Here is a 15153-nt window from a genome sequence, read left to right as displayed (position 1 = left end):
GGGTGGAATAAAATTTTCCAATAGCTAGCCTAGGCAGTTTCAGCTCTCACCTGCTCAAATGCTGGCAGAAGGGCACTGGGACTCCATATGGTTTGAGTGGGTGCCCTAGGGTCATGTTCTGGAAACCTGGCATGCAATGTGACAGTATTAAAAAGTGATGTGGGGACTTTAAGAGGTGGGGCCTAGCAGCCGGTGACTGAATCATGGGCGCTCTCATGAAGAGAGCAATACACCTCTGGTGTGGTGGGTTATTTCTGCAAGAACATATTAGTTCTTACGAAACGGGGTTATTACAAAGGAGCCAGTCCCATCCCCCTTCACCTATAACCTCTAACTGGCACACGTGCCCTTCCTTGCCTTGTGACGCTATCCACCATGTTGTAGCACAGCGGTCAGGGCGCTCTTACCACAGTGTGTCTGTTCCTGGGCATCACCCGAGTCTGGTTTCCACCGTCGCTGTGATAAAACACCAACCAAAAGCAACTTAAGAGGGGAAAGGTTTATCTGGCTCACACTTCAACATCACAGTCCATCACTGAGGGAAGCCAGGGCAAGAGCTTAAAGACGGGAACTTGGAGGCAGGAACGGAAGCAAAGACCTCGGAGGAATCCTGCTTAGTGGCCTGCACGCCACTGTGGCCTGCTCAGCTGGCTTTCCTACGGAACACAGAACCACCCGCCCATGGGCAGCCCCACCCACAGAGGGCTGGGCCCTCCCACATCAATCAGCAAATAAGAAAATACCCCACATGCCCGCAGGCCAATCTAGTGGGGGCAGTTCCTGAACCAAGACCCCTCTTCTCGGTGACAAAAACTAACGAGAGCACATAGGGCATTGGGGGTTTCCTCCCCAGAATTGCAAGCCAAATAGGCTTTTTGTTTCCCCCTTTAAAAAAGTATCCAGCCAACAGGGTATGATGGCGCACGCCTTTAATCTCAGCACTTGGGAGGCAGAGGCAGGCGGATCTCTGTGAGTTCAAGGCCTGCCTGGTTTACATAGTAAGTTCCAAGACAGCCAGGGCTACACACTAAGACCCGGTCTTGAAATAAAATAAAATAAGCTTCTAGCCTTGGGTATTTTAGTTATAGTGACACTAAAAAGATCAAGACAGAGAGAAAGAGGCAGCCAGTGTAAAAGTAGGTTAGGAAACAGCCAACGCCAATTAGCCAGTGGGAGACGTCAGAAGAAGCGGGTTGATCCCAGGGGGCCACTCTCTTCCTCTGAATCAGTGCTTCAAGCAAGTGGGCCTGAGGAGAATTCCACGGCAACCTTGTCTCACACAGCACAACCACGGCTTAGAAACACAGCTTGTCACATCGTCCCCCTCCAGCCAGGGCAGTGCCCGTGGCAGCAGTAGACACGGAGTTCCGGAAACCAGTGGTCTCAACCTTTACATCATCTTGGATGCTCAGTGCTGGGGTGTGCCTCTCTAATTTGACACGTCAAGTGATGGCCTTTTGGAATGGCTTCTTGTTGTTGTTGGGTTTTTTGTTTTTTTTTTTTGGTTTTTCAAGACAGGGTTTCTCTGTATAGTTTTGCGCCTTTCCTGGAACTCACTTTGTAGACCAGGCTGGCTTCGAACCCACAGAGATCCACCTGCCTCTGCTTCCCGAGTGCTGGGATTCAAGGCGTGTGCCACCACCGCCCGGCTGGAATGGCTTCTTAAAGAACTCAGAGCTAGTTCAAGCTAGTCCCGTAGCAAGTCGACACCACTTCTTGTATTCTCCTATTTTGTTATACAGGGTAGAGGGCTGGAGGATGGGAGTCCTAGGTGGCCCTGGGTGGGAGATTTATGAATACTCTTCCCTCCTGTGTAGCTGCTGTGAGTAGTAACAACAGTCAACACAGATGGGACTGTGTGTCTATTGACCGACTTAACTCACACCAGCCACAGACAAGTGAGAGGGAAGAGTGGCTCTCTCCCGTGAGGACACTTGCCTAAGGTCACATGGCTAAGCACAGAATCAGGATTCGAACCTGTATCTTTTGGCTCTGGGGTTCTTGTCTTCTTGGACTTGGCAGGTGTCCTTCTGGACTCCCACAATGGAGAAGGGCCCACTCTATCCTCCCATTTTACAGATGGGTTCCCTCACTAATACATAGGGAAGGCAAGGTTTGAATCTGGGCCTGTCTTATGCACAAACTCCTGTTCTTCTCACTCTTAACAGTATCGTTCCCCCTCGAGCGTCTTTCTCATTGGGGTAGCTTGGGGGTTCTACCTAAATTTTCCATGGCTTTTGAAATTCAAACTTAATTGGTAGAGTTAAAATATAAAATAAATAAACGTAATAATAATAATAGCAGTAATTTTAATCAGATAACAGGTGTGTCTTAAGCACTCTACATGTATAAGTCCATAAATTCTGACAAGCCCATAAGCATTCTCTTACTTTGGAAGTAAAGATTCATTTATTATGTAGGATACTTGTTCTGTTATTATGTGTTTATCTTTTGTCCTAAGAATTGAACCCAGGGCCTCATCCACACTAGGCAGACACTCCAACACTGAACTCTATCCCCAACCCCCTTTTCTTTCCATTTTAAGACAGAATCCTGTTTAATTAACTAGGCTGACTTCCAGCTCTCCGTCCTGCTGCCTCAGCGTTCATAGCAGTTGGAATTACAGGTGTGTACCACGCTGCTGAGCAGTGAATAATGATTTGCTCAAGTTGAATGAGTTTGTTATCTCCTGGTGGGGGTTGTTTGTTTGGTTTTAGGGTTTGGAGACAGAGTAGCCTGTTACCCTGGAAGTCCACAGACTCATTATGCAGCCAAAGTTGACCCTGAACATTTGATCCTCCTGCCTCTTCCTTCCAGAGTGCTAGGGATTCCAGGTGTACACCATCACACCCAGTGGGTATTATCCTGTATGAGTGAACTGGCTGCTGTTTCTTAGATGGTAACACCAAACTCAGAATTCAATGTATTTTGTTAGTACCAAGACATATGTCCTGCACCATTCTTCGTCTCATTAAAGCCTAAGTGTTAAAATTATTTCAAAGGATCCAAAACTTGCCTAAATATTTGCAGTCTGGGAAGGGATCCATTGCCCTCAGATCTATGAACCAATCAAATTGAATTTTTGACTTAAAAAAGTCAAAACTCTTGACCACAGAAACCATCACGTCTTCTGTGAGGAATCTTCTTTTAAAATAGTTTCACTGAAATATTTTCTTAAACTATTTCAATAGGGTTGAAAAGGAAGCCAGGGGAGGGGGTGGGCCAAGACAGCTCCCTGCATGGGAGCGGCTCTGACTGAAGACGGAGTCTGTTCCCCTGCTCCTGGGATGTGAGTCCTGCACAGCCTGGTTGCTGGGACCATCCCGTCATTTTAATGACCAGGTTCGGCTTCTCCAAGTCTAATGTCCAAGAACAGAACAGGGCTGGGAGACAGATCAAGCCCTGGGATTACCTTGGTCGTTAAACTTGAGAAGGTCAGTAAGGCAGACACAGAAAAGGGCAAGGCAAAGGAGCTGTGCCAGCCACACACACCAGGCCTGGCGGGGGCTTATTCGTGTTTTACGTTTCCTTGAGAATATAGAAACTTTGGGGCCTGGGACCTACAGTGAAAGGCTGGGGTGGGGTGTATCAGGGAGCTACCATTTGGTGAGATAAAAAGGAAGCATTTTGTTGTTGTTGTTTCTGTTTTTGTTTTTTGGGTTTGTTTTGTTTTTTGAGACAAGGTTTCTCTGTGTAGCCTTGGCTGTCCTGGAACTCACTCTAGACCAGACTGACCTCGAACTCACAGAGATCCACCTGTCTCTGCCTCCCAAGTGCTGGGATTAAAGGTGTGCACCACCACCGCCCAGCTGTTGAAAACAGCAGCCTCTCAAGCAGCTTGTGGTCCTTTGTTGCTCCTTATTCTATCAACCAGCTGTGGGGGGAGGGGGAGCAGGTAGCCCTCCTCCAGGGGCACATCCTAGGAAGCAATGCGCCATAACACAGCTCCTACCAACACCTGGCTCTGCATCATGGCTCTGCGCAGCCTTCTTGGTCCAGGCTGTCTTCTGGGGAAGTAGGATTGGATATTAACAAAGGCTGGATAGTGAGGGGAAAGGGAACAGTAGGTGTTCTTCCGGCCACCCCTTTCCTCCAAATTTCCTCAGATAACTGTGACAAAGTAGGTCTTATAAGTTAGAAGGTAAACACTAACATGATGTCACCCAACCAGAAATGTCCTCAAGGTGATCAGGGAAAACCTGAGCTTTCCATGGGACAGACCAGGGTAGACTGTGCCAGGGAGGCCCCGCTGCAAAGCTCTCTTGTGGTATTAATAAGGCATAACTACACCAACCCTGTTTTTCTACTGGTTTGTAAAGGACTGGACAAATCCACTATAAAGCATCCCTTTTAATGGTCCCTGCTGATTTTAGGCTGTTCATCAAGTCACAGCTGGTCCCTTCATTGTCTCTTGGTCATCAGTTAGTACATTCAGCATGTTATGGGGGACCCTCTAACTCATTGGTGTGCCTACCACTCAGCAGCTCATGGTACATCAATGGTTACTTACAGATAAACTTAGAGAGCGAGTCCCTATAACTCAGCAGGAGGAAACACATGAAAACAGACACACTGGAGGCCCAGCTCCCCATTCCTAACAGTCGTAAAGCACCAGTTTACACACTTTTTCATGCACCTTCCTAATTCCTCAGGGTTCCCAGGAAGAAACTGGTTCTGCACACGAGGAACCCTCTAAATGCTAAGGAAGGATAAAAGAACTCGCCTGCTTCAGAGAGCGCTAAGCCAAGTGCAGGATAGAACACCCTGTAGTAGTGAGGTTGGAAAGTGGCTGGCTGCAAGGTGCATTCCTACCTCTTGGTACAGCTGCCCTTTCCTCCTCCCATCCGACCCCTCCCACTCTGAGCAGGCCCCACAAACAACAAAACCCAAGTGTGGCCATTCTCCAGCCTACAGCAATCCCACTTCACGTCTAGGAGAACTTCGAGGAGGCTCTTTTATCAGGGTAGCTGCAATGCAAAAAGTTTAGAAGTTTAGGCTTGTAGAGACAGCTGAGTTCCTTGGGTGTGACCCATTTAAATCAGGTCATCCAAAAACTCCCTTTCAACGCCTGATTCTACTAATAAAACAACTCTTCCAGCCGCCTAAGAGGAAGGATAAGAGATGTATGAGGTGAACGCCTGTCCATCAATACCGGGGCGCTGAAGACTGAACTGTTTGCAGAGAGGAACAATCATCACTTTCAATTTCTTTTCCTTTTTAAGCAACTTCCGGAGAACAAGCCATTTAAAATAAAATCACAACCGGGAACGCCACACCTAGGTGGATTTCAAACAAAACGACACATCTTTCAGAAAAGAAGAAAACAGCAGCCTGTGAAATTTGAAGGAGTCTTACTCACGTAGCAATCCGGAAGCTGCTAGAAAACAATTAAGCCGAGTTTCAAAATGACCAGGACAGGATGTGCCCATAGAAAGAAATGTTGCGTGCACCGAGAAGCTGCCAAAGTTACCGCTGCAAAGTACCCTGAACTTTCAAAAGGTATCCTAGGGTCACTCTGACCCCCCCTCCTCCCAAGCTAGTAGCCTTACAAGCACTTTCGCCCGGGTGATATTTGGCGGGAGGGAGGGGGAGGCGGGAGAGGAGCCGGGGAGAAGCCTGCCTGAGCACTCCGGTCCCAGAGAGCATCAAGGTTTCAGTTCCCTCCAAAGCTGGGGACAAAAAGGTGGCACTGAAATCCTTTCTCTTCCCCCTCCCCCAACGGCGCACCTCTAGAGACCCAGCAGCAACGCCCTTGGGTGGCGGGACCGCGCCTTCTCCGCGGGGAGGGAGCGCAGGGGCTTGCTGGAGGTGGAGGGCTGCGAGGAACCCAAGGGACCCAAGGTGGTACCTACCAGGGAGGTGGCGCGCTCAGAGCTCGGGGCTGGGCTAGGGCGCGCAGGTGCTCCCGGGCACCCTGAAGATGGCCTGGGCGGGCCGAGCGTCCATAGTCTTCAGTTGACTGCGCTCTTGCCGCCCCACGCCGCTGGAGTGGGGACCGTTCCACAGTCTGGCGCTGCTTCTCCTGCGGGCTGAAGATACGGCGGGTCCCGCGGCGGCTTGCAGCAACAGGCACCGCGGTGTGGCCGGCGGCGGCGGCGACAGCAGCCGAGCAGGAGGAGGAGGAGGAGGAGGAGGAGGAGGAGGAGGAGGAGGAGGAGGAGGAGGAGGAGGAGGAGGAGGAGGAGGAGGTGTCTGCGCGCTGCTCGCGTTTCCTCCTCCCGGGCTGGGCGAGCGCGGAGGAGGCGGGGGCGGGGGCGGGGGCGGGGGCAGGGGCGGGGGGCAGCAGCCGGGATCTCCTTAGTGGGTTCCCCGGGAGCCAAGAACAGGACGCAGTGCTCTCTCTTCCCCTCGGCGCCGTACGACTCTGGTCCGGCGGCTCGGCCCAGACTGACGAGTCACAAGCGAGCAACAGCTGCTGCAGTGCGGGTCCTCCGCGGCCTCCCTCCCCTCGCTCCCCAGCGGTCCATCCTCAGCCCGCCCCGGGGCCACCAGGCGCCACCCCACGAGAACTCGGGGAAGGTGCACCGATCGCCGTCCCATGCAGCCTCAGCGCGGAGTCCCGGCCCGGGGTATTCCCCGCGTGCTGGGGACGCGGGCCCACGCGTGATTGTGGCCCTCGCGGCGGGGTGTGCGGTCGCACACGGTGTTCTTGATGGCCTATTTATAGCAGGTGGCTCTGCCCGTGGCTGCTTTGGCTCAGGAGGCTCTCAGCAGGTGGTACTGGAGCCGGCGGCGCTCCCGCAAGAACCCAGCTCCTCTGCACGCACTCCTCCGAAACGGACCGGGTGATCGCTGCGCAGCACACCCGCAGGCCACTCAGCCACCAGCCCTCCCCTCGCATCACCCTTCTTCCTGCGCTGGGGTCGAGTGGCAGGAGGGAGGAAACCGGGCACTAAAGCAGGATGGGACGCTGGTACTCCAGGCAGGAAAATCAGGGAATCAGGCTGAAAAATCCCGGGCTGAAGTGCCCTCCGCGGATTAAACACCGCTAAACCCATCTCTGACCAGGTGCGGGAGTGACGCAGAGCCCCAGACTGCGCGCTTTTTCCCTCCCTGCGCGCTGAGCACACACACGCACGCGCGCTTGTGTACACGCCAGAGAGCCACAAAAAGCTCCCAAAGCATCCCAAAGCAGGTTAAAGAGGCAGCTTCACTTACAAGAGCAGAAGGAAGGGGTAGAAGAAACCTGAGCATCGCAAGCGGGAGTTGCCAGCTTGGGTTGTATCCTGAACACCCTGTAGCTGGCTTGTGGGGGGTAATTTACTCTTTATTACAGCATAGTTTGCGTAGTTTCAGATCTTTAAAAAAAAAAAAAAGAGTTGAGGAATAGATACAGCCACGAATAGTCTAATGAGTAGAATGCTGGTGGGTTTGTGGGAATTGTCCTGCAGAACAGGATCAGGTTATCCAGTTAAACTATATTGTCTACGGAATCATACCATCACTGCTCCGTGTGTTTATTGTCAACCCCATGGCTCAGCTGACCTTCCCTCTCTGTGGCCTACAGATCATGGCTACCTCCAGAAGGTCACCACGTCAAGACGGGTGACCGGTCAGCTGTTTCAGGAGCATCACGGCCACCTTTCAAAGTGTCTGAGAGATGATGTTTGGACCTACTGCTAAGCCACCTTGGCTGGCACACACTCCCCCCCACACACACACACACTGAAGGAGAAGGGACAGAGGATTTGCCGGACCATACTTAGAGAGCAGGGCCGGAACCACCTCATACTACCACTTTTTCCCTTTTCTTGTCCTCACCCCGACACCTCCTCCCTCCAAAAATTCTGGTCCTAGAGCGCAGGAGGCTTAGCAGCCAGGGAGAGCAGACAGTAAAGGAAGGCAGTGATTGGCAGAGGGGTGGGGTAGTAGAGGAATTTATTCCCCTGCAAATTCCAGCTCAGGGACGTACAACATAGAGAGGCAAGCAACCATGTTAACCCTGATCTGGGTTAGGGGGAGGGGTGGTGGCCTTGTGACAAGCAGCTATTTCTGCATCCCCTTCTTAGTTCCCAGGGACATTGAGTGTCCAGAAATGATACTGAGAAATTGCATAGGACTTTATAAAGCAGAATCCATCTATAACACAACACACAATAAAGAACTCCGAACATTTTGTCTTTTTAGACCCTTGACTGACTTATCCTAGACATCAGGAGACAGCCTGCCTGCTTAGCGCCTTGGTTGCTAACAGCACTGGAAGGAGTAGTAAGGACAGGGGCTCCTGGATGCTGTTAGTGACTGTCTTGGTGGCTTGATGGATAAAATGTCCACCTAGAAGGCATCAGCCCTGGATGCTGCTTGATTGTCTTTGGGCAGTCTATGCGCTCGCCTCCCTTCCCCCAGAGCCTCCTACAGTCCTGAGTACAGCATTCTTTTAGGGCTCTCTCTAGAGAGGCATTGCTATGCTCCAAATCCAGTCATTTGCAGCACAATTAATTATTTATTGTCAAATACTAGCAATATTAATACCAGCTCTAAGATAGCTACAAGCTCCAGAAAGCAGTCATTCCAGTAGGAAGCCCAGAGACAAAGAAAACAGAGCCACTCTGCTTTTAAAATGTTCAAGAAGCCACATGTGACTCTCGTATTAAAAGCCTTTGACTAATGTAGAAAAGAGATCTTTAAATGACTAGGGGCTTGGGGATGTCACTCACTTAGAAGAGTGCTTGCCGAGGCTGCACAAAGATCTGGGTTTGACACCCACATAAACCAAGTGTGACTGTGCATGCCTGTAATCGAGCACTTCAGAGGTAGAGGCAGGAAGGGAAGCCGGGCCTACGTGAGACTCTGTCTCCAAAACAATAATATTTAAAACAAAGCAACAATTAAAAGATTTTTCTTTTTGAGACAGGGTTTCACTATGGAGTCTAAACTGGCCTCGGACTTGAAATCCTTTTGCCTCAGTCTCTGGAGGGCTGGGATTACAGGTGCACACCATAGCGGGCTATTACTGAAGCTATTATCTAGGTATTTGGATGTTCATATTCCCAAGGAAATCGGACTCTAATTGTTGCCAAAATACATTTTTACTTAATTTCAAAGTATGCTTATTAAGGGAAGAGTTCTTAACCAGTGGTTCCTTTCCAAAACTGGTACCAATAAAGACAAAAGTTAAGACGACAGTGGAGGGCTGGAGAGATGGCTCAGAGGTTAAGAGCACTGACTGCTCTTCCAGAGGTCCTGAGTTCAAGTCTCAGCTCACAGCCATCTGTAATGAGATCTGGTGCCCTCTTCTGTGTACATAAAAAATAAATAAATCTTAAAAAAAAAAAAAAAGACAACAGTGGATAGACCCTTAGGATGACGAAGTGGCTCACAGGGTCTTCGAGCTCCCACTGCCTGCTGGTGGCTTTCTGGAGACACAGGTGGACAGGCTCCCGAGCAAGTCCACGGTCAGTGGGGAAGCATCCAAGACCGGAAGGAGCGCCCTCCCAGCACCACGCTGCCTGACTCGCCACCCTGTCAATCCCAGCTTAAGATTCACTTCTGAAGAGGACGTGGGGTCGCATCAAAGCATCTTAATTACCTATAAGAGCAATTCTTCATGACAGGAAAACAGATCAAAGTCAAGAGCCAAGCCGCACACACTGACTGACTCGCCTCCATATGAGGTCCTTGAATTCCCTTTCTGAAAGGCCCAGGAACGGCAAACCATAATGGTGTAAAAAGTTAAAAATGAGCAGCTAACCAAGGCGACTTCTGAATTTCAGCAGCTCTAGTCCACAGAAGTCTGACTGCATGAAGAGCTAGTGTTTGCTATAGAAGGGACAACATAAAGCTACGTGGAGCGAAAACAGACAGAATGTACACTCCAGGCCCGCTTCGGGCTTCTGTGAAGTGTCTTATCTCCTTTTATGGACAAAGCAGATAAAACTCTGAGCGCTGGCTGCACTTCCCTTTTCAACAGCCTCTCCTGTCTGTCATGGCTCTCTCTACAAACTCCAAGCAGCGCTCTGCTGAGATCCAGCCTTTACGGAGGGCTCCCACTTCCCATCTGAGCAGGTCGTGTATGTGGGCAGGGGACACGCCACCCTTTATCATGAAGTCTGAACTCAACTAAGCTCTCTTTATACATTCTCACCCAAAGTGGGTAAGCTGAGTAAGCTTCCCGCCCTGCAGGGCCCCCTGCATCTTACTTACCCTGTGTGTCAGCCTGCTCCATGCTGAGAAATCGCAGCTGGGATGCAGCAGCTGGCTGGCAACTCCCTGCTTCTGCCCTCACTATCCGCAGTCTCTTCTCAACATAGGTGTTAAAGTAACTGTTAAAGTACCAGTTGGGTCATTTGAACCTGCCTATGGCTCCTCAGACTTTTCAGAGTAGGAGCCGAATAATAATTTAATAATACCATTATAATTATGAAGAATTAATATCTACTAAAATAATTATAAATATCAATACTCTGTGTGTGTGTGTGTGTGTGTGTGTGTGTGTGTGTGTGTGTGTGTATGATGTCTCTTCCCCTTCCATGCCCCACTACCTCTCCATCACCTGCTCCCAGGCCTCACTGAGTCTGCTCCTGCACATTGACCTTGTTACTCAAAGCTCTCGGCACACTCCTGCACCAGGGCCTTTTCCTTCTGCCTAGGGTACCCATCCTCATAATTCTGTTGTCCTTTACTTACTCCATCTCTTCAAGATTGCACATCTTTCCCTCTCCAGGAGGCCTTTTGGATCAGCTTTTTGAAAACAGAGCAATTACACACACACACACACACACACACACACACTTCTTTTCTCGTTTACTGCTCTTCATTTCTCCACGTGCTCACCCACTCCTGTGTTGAGCTGGTGGAGTATACATCTCATGTGTCATCTATCTCCCCCCAGGAGCAGAGGACTTGGATTCAGTTACTGCTCTGTTTTCAAACGCATAGACTAGAGGCCAGGACATAGTGGACATTCAGTAGCTAGGTGCTGAGTGAGAGAATGAATAAAGATAATTTATGGCGGGGCTGGAGAAGTGGCACAGCCATTGATAGATAGCACACTGTGCTCTTGCGGGGAATGGGGAGTGTTTGATTCACAACCACCTGTAACTCCAGCTGCAGCAGATCCGGGCACCTGCAGACACGCAGAGACATCCACCAAGACACGTAATTTAAAAATAATAAAAAGGTGATCGTTTAATTACGATCCATGGTTTTAGTGAGTTTGCCGACTCTTTCTAGAGTCAGCAAGAGTCCCAGCTGTGCTGAGAGGTTTCTCGCCCCGGGTGAGCTGAACGTTTAACTCTCAACACAGGACCTGATTTCCAGAGGTGGTGGAAAGTCACTGGGCCCTCGCCTGGAAGCAAGGTTTGCCAAAGGTTTGTTTGACAAAAATGTGACCGCACAGACCTGTTGGCTCCCCAAGTTAGAGACGAACAATAAATAATCTTAGTATCGCGCATGAAGGAAGACACAGACAAAGAAAAGTTGGTTGGGAGGCAACTGTTTTATAAAAAGAAAGTGACAGACAAACAAGGCTGGCGAGCACACAGGGGCCAAAATGGCTCCCTATATTTTCCATCTGACTTAGGTGGCATCTGCGTCTCATCCCATTGGTGGGAGGTTGACTTCACAATCTGACACAGTTGACCAATCAGAGGGAGGGGAAGGTTCAGGAAATGTGAGTCCTTGCAGGGCTCACTACCTTTGACAGAAAAATAAACGCTCACACCAAGAATAAGGATCCCCTAAAGTCCCTTATTACTTTAGTTCAAGTGAGGAGTGTTCACCCCAGCTCTATCTAGTTTCCTTCTGTTGAAAACTGTTCTGTCAGGAGATTATGGTTTGTACAAATTCCCCATCCATTTTGGGATATTATGGTTGTCATTTAATACTTTGCACAATGTCCTGTGAGAAGAACCCAGAGGAAGTTTCTCTTAGCGTCCTTCCAGGAAAATACTTTGAGCAACTGGATCATCTTCATGCTCACACTGCCCGGTGAGCTCAAGGCAGATTTGGGACTCCTCGCCTGGTATGAGTCCAGGTTGTCTTAGCTAGGGTTTCTATTGCTGTCATAAAACACCATGACCAAAAGGCAAATTGGGGAGGAAAGGGTTTATTCGGCTTACACATCCATATCACTTTGTTCATCATCAAAGGAAGTCAGGACAGGAACTCAATCAAGCAGGGCAGGGACCTGGAGTCAGGAGTTGATACAGAGTCCATGCGGTGACAGGGAGGAGGGGGCTGGTGCCGTGTACTGACTTGCTTATCATGGCTTGCTCAGCCTGATAGACCCCAGGACTACCTGCCCAGCGATAATACCACCCACAACGGGCTGGGCCCTCAATCAATCACCCATCAATCATTGATTAAGAAAACACTCTACAGGCTTGCCTACAGCCTGGTCGTATGGAGGCATTTTCTCAATTGAGGTTCCTGCTTTCAGGTGACTCTAGCTTGTGTCAAGTTGACATTAAACTAGCCAGGACATGGACCATTTTGTGAACTGAGGCAGTGATTCAAAGTGGCTCGTTCTAAGCCACTGCCAGCTCATGTTAATTTCCATCCATCCAAGACAAATTACATAACAACAATGAACTGCACAAGACAGAACTAGACTGCCCTGTATTCTGAGCTGATGGTCTTCCTACTCTATAGATATTAACAATGTACTCAGTTTATAAAATTGTGGTGGCAGTCAACAGTGCCACCTTTGGTTTGCTTCTGTTTTCTTTTTCATTGTCTTCACTTGGTTTTAAAAAGAAAACAACTTGAAAATTGTAAATTCCAGATGTTGCAGAAATTTTATTGGCTCAGAAAATCATTCTACAGCAACTAATAGGTTTCTCTTCAGTCTGATTTCTTATTTATGTGTGTGTGTGTGTGTGTGTGTGTGTGTGTGTGTGTGTGTGTGTGTGTGTGTTTGCATGCGCGTGTATGCATACACACATACACTTGTGTTGTTGTATTGAATGCATTAAGCACACATCTTTGGTCATTTTTGAGAGATGGCTGACACAGAGGAGGGAGTGAATGAGTAAGCAGCAAATGCACAGACAGGAGGCAAAGGGCATCCCCTTGTCATGTGACCTCTTGCTCCCCACGGCACCATGTGCGCATCCTGCCAGCACCCCGCACGCAGTTCGCTCTGCCCACAGTTTGTAATGTGTTTGTCTCGTCTTTTTGAATCCTTTCTGTAGACTTCAGAGGTGTGGCTGAGGGGCCCCCATCCTTGTGCTGTAAGCTTAGAGAATTTAAGTGAGTTGTCCAAGGCAGAAGACTTACAAGGGAGAAGTTGCAATTTTATCATAGCTACATGACAAACTTTGCCTTTGAATCTAATTCTTTTCCTCTCACGCTATCGCTGACTTCTGAATTGCCGGGTTTTGAGCACGCTGTTTCACAGAGTTGCTTAGTCTGTTTTGCTAATAAGGAATACGGAGGGTCTGGTTACTACATTGGCTTTCCTGACAGTCTTCCATATTACCAGTAGTCCTGGTACAGCTGGACTCTGGCTGGCCCTTGCTGTTAGCATCCATAGAAACAGGGTTGGCTTGACCAGCTCATGGTGAAGAGATGTGTCACGGATAGCCTCCTTTTGATCATTTTTCTATTGCATAATAATTCTTATTGTGCAACAGCCTGATGGTGGGAGCTTGTCTCATGACTCAGTAATTTCCTCTAGCTTTAAACTGAGCTGGAGGTACTCAGCCCTCTTCTTATTTATCTGTTACTAAATATACTCTGAGGGACGAAGTTCTGTGTTCAGGGAATGTCGGCGTAGAGGAAAACGAAGAAGGAGCTAGCACTTACTAAGATCCCCAGACTCACAGATCGGTTCCACCAAGGTCTCCGTAGACTGTCTCAGCCGTTAGAGACTGGTTGTGAACAATCTCCACATCCCTGTGCTGGCTGCTGAAGTGATGAGAGAACCAGGAGATGGCATCTGTCTTCAGCACCTGAAACTTTTCTAATTCAATTAATGTTTTCCTAAAGACCCACTTACTAAATACTTCAGGTTTCACAGGCCAGTCAGTCCTGTCCCGACTTTTAATTCTGTCACAGGGCAACAGTAGCTATTAGCAGCAGGAAACACTGAACAAGGCTGTGTTGTGGTGGGCATACACATTGAAATTTGAGGTTCAGAAAATGTCTGATGTGAAAATATTAGCCTTTAATTTTTAAATATTTATTTATTTATTTTTATTTTATGTGCATTGGTGTTTTGCCATGGATGTTGGGTCCCCTGGTACTGGAATTACAGAAAGTTATGAGCTGCCATGTGGGTTCTGGGAATTGAACCCACGTCCTCTAGGGGAGCAATCAGTGCTCTTAACTGCTGAGCCATCTCTCCAGCTCCTTAAATATTTATTTATATATTTTGTTTATTTATTGACAAGTTTTCACTGTGTAGATCAGGCTGACTTCAAATTCACAACTATTGCCCTGACTCTGCCTCTAGAGTGCTGGGATTAAAGGTATGCACTGTGACACCTGGCCTAATTCTTATTATCTACTATTTATTTAATACTGTTTTATTTCGAGGCAGTCTCAATTTGTAGCTCAGGCTAGCCTTGAGCTCGTGACCCTCCTACCTCAGCCTCCCAAACCCTGGCATTCCAGATGTATGGCACCTCGCCTTGTCTATTTTATGTGTATATTCTTCCCACATTAACAATGGAGGTAGGGCTCTTAAGTGGCATTAAGAGCTGCTCCACATAACGTTAAAATGCTTTACTTTTCATTGCAGTTCACTGAATCCTTGTATTCTACACACAGACCTGTTGAAAAACTTCTAATACTAAAAGCTCCTTAAAGTCAGTGATAGGGCTTAACAAATCAGTATTAAATTCTTCCTTAATGCTTCAAGGTCACAAGTGGCTAAAGCCCACTCTTGCCATCAACAATCCTAGACAGGAAGAGTGATGCTTGCCCACTGCCCAGCATCCAGTGGACCACTTACTTGGCTTCAGACTCTCTTTCACAGGATGAGGACAGAAACACAATGCTTGCCTTCAGATGCTGCAGATGGGGGAACAGTCCTTAAGTCCTCAGAAGAATCTGGGGGGCAGCAGAGCCTGTGATGACCAACAGGTGTATTCACTGCCCAGATCTCTTTGCTTTCTTCCTTCTCAAAACTTTGTAGCTTTCTCTTCTATCTCCCTCCCTACAGGAAGAACAGGATCAACCCCAAGAGTCCATTTACCATCCTGTGAAAAC

General features: G+C 48.7%; 1 protein-coding gene across 2 annotated transcripts in view; it reads right to left on the bottom strand.

Moving 5' to 3' along the window:
• Nucleotides 1-6032, bottom strand: part of Tbc1d1 (TBC1 domain family member 1) — a 200621-nt gene extending 194589 nt beyond the window's left edge. The window contains exon 1 of one of the 2 annotated variants that reach the window (XM_059275893.1): nucleotides 5853-6032. The gene's annotated coding sequence lies outside the window, so the exon portion shown is untranslated. The remainder of the gene's footprint in view (nucleotides 1-5852) is intronic. The other variant, XM_059275894.1, reaches the window with a different exon arrangement.
• Nucleotides 6033-15153: the final 9121 nt, after the last annotated feature.

Source organism: Peromyscus eremicus, chromosome 10, assembly GCF_949786415.1.
Source record: "Peromyscus eremicus chromosome 10, PerEre_H2_v1, whole genome shotgun sequence".
Classification (NCBI taxonomy): Eukaryota; Metazoa; Chordata; class Mammalia; order Rodentia; family Cricetidae; genus Peromyscus; species Peromyscus eremicus.
This window is presented reverse-complemented; position numbering and strand designations above follow the sequence as displayed.